The sequence below is a fragment of the Callorhinchus milii genome, unplaced genomic scaffold (assembly GCF_018977255.1).
Source record: "Callorhinchus milii isolate IMCB2004 unplaced genomic scaffold, IMCB_Cmil_1.0 Scaffold1, whole genome shotgun sequence".
Classification (NCBI taxonomy): domain Eukaryota; kingdom Metazoa; phylum Chordata; class Chondrichthyes; order Chimaeriformes; family Callorhinchidae; genus Callorhinchus; species Callorhinchus milii.
This window is the reverse complement of record NW_024704742.1, coordinates 8,774,615-8,776,694: the sequence shown is the minus strand read 5'-3', so window position 1 is coordinate 8,776,694 and position 2,080 is coordinate 8,774,615.

Here is a 2,080-nt window from a genome sequence, read left to right as displayed (position 1 = left end):
TCATTTCTGCCAGTTCTACACAGAATTACTCAGACTGAAACAGGCCATTCGATCCATTGAATCAGGCTGGTGTTCATCCTCCACAAGTCTCCTCTTTATACCCTCTTCCACACCCTTCTGTTCTCTTAAATAATCCTCACATTTGATATAGTGCCCCTCATGTTGAGAAGACATCTCAAAGCACTAACAATATACTCTAGAGTGACCATGTATCTAGGATCTAGGTGAATCCCTTCTCCCTCATGTCTCCTGCCTTGTCTAGATAACCTGGCAATAGTTCATCAGTCCGGGTCATCTACCTCTTGATGTTCCACCCATCTTGAACCTCAGTAGTGACCAAGTCCAATGTTGAGAGACTCATGTACTTTGAGACGGACATTGTAAGATCTGTTCAAATTAAAATGGACAGTGAAACTTTGGCTTATGGTTATGGTTTATAGTTAAGGTTAGTGCTTGGTTTAATACAACAACAAATTGGACTTATGCAGCCCCTTTCATGTCGGGAGCATGTCCCAAGTTGCTGGAAATAATTAGAAACTTTAAAAATAATAATTGGGTTTAGACGATTGCTAAAGTTTGGTCACAAGGTTAAGGTTCAATGATGTAGTTTGAGGACGAGTTGCTGGCTATCTTGTGTATCTGCTGACAGATAGACAAGGCAGTCCGATTGGGTGGGTTTTGTTGCTACTGTGAGTGGAAAAAAAAGTCTTGGGGACGTATCTAATTTTTAAGTTTTTAATTTAAATCTGAAAAATGTCCTCCCCACTCTCTCCCATTCAGAACCTTGAAGGTTGAGGTGAGAGGAGAAGTGGTGGAGGAGGATGGAGTGGTCCACGGTATCGAAGGTGGTAGAGAGTTCAAGGAGGATGAGGAGGCAGAGGGAGCCCTGGTCACAGATGGACAGAATGTCATTTGTGTCCTTGACCAGAGCAGTTTCCGTGCTGTGAGCACGGAGGGGCTTGTGAAGGGAGTGGTAGAAGAGGAAGAAGTGAAGCTGGGAAGCAATGACTCTTTCAAGGACCTTGGAAAGAAGAGGGAGGTTGGACAGGGGCTGGTAGTTAGAAAGCAGGAATGGGTCTAGAGAAGGTTTTTCAGGATGGGGTTGTTTTTCGCTGTTTTTTAGGGGGATGGGCACGGTACCAGATGATAGGGAGAGATTGATGGGGTCGGAGAGTAGAGGGGTGAGGAGGTGGAGCTAGGAGGTGAGGAGAGGGGAGGGGATGGGACTAAGGGAACAGGTGGTGTATTTCATACTGGATATCGTGGTGGTGAGAGGAGGATACAGGTTCGAAGATGTGGAGGAAGGGATGGGTAGGGTTAGAGTGTGGTGGGGAAAAGGGAAGGAAGTGGTGGTTGGGAGGGCGGAGGCAGCCGAATGGATCCCACTCGATTTTGGACTCAAGGAAATCCAGCATCTCCTCACAGTCGGAGTTTGAGGAGAGAACGGGCGAGGCGTGGGAGGTTGAATGAAGGAGCCGGTTGGTGGTGGAGAATAGGAGCCTGGGTTGTCCTTCACCTCCAAGATTATCTTGGAGTAGAAGGATGATTTGGTGGAGGCGAGGGCGGAGTGGTACATTTTGATGGGGTCCAGCCAGGTCTGCCGGTGGACCGTTAGGTCAGATTTGAGCCAGGTGCGTTCAGTGGCCCACACCTGACCCTTGAGGGAGTGGAGGTGGCTGGTGTACCAGGGTGAGGTTTGTGAGTAGGAAGCGGTTTGGGAGGTGAGTGGGGCAAGGGCATCAAGAGTAATGGAGAGGGATTTGTGGAGGAGAGTGAACGAGGAGGATAAATCAGTGCAGGAGGTAGACCAGTGGGGGAGGAGTTCATATGACTCCAGTGCAGTGGTGAGGGATTCCGGGGAGATTTTTTCCAGGGGTGATGGAAGTGGGAGATGGAGGTAGATTGGGTGGCGGTGGGAGAGGGATTGAGGAGTTATCTCGAAATAATCACGGGTAATCACGAAGTCGAGTGGGTGACCATGAACATGGGTGTCAGAATGGATGTGGAGGGAGAGATTGTGAGAGTAGAGGAGGAAGAGTCAGAGGAGAAAGAGCCGGAGGGGGTGAAGTGAAGGTTCAAG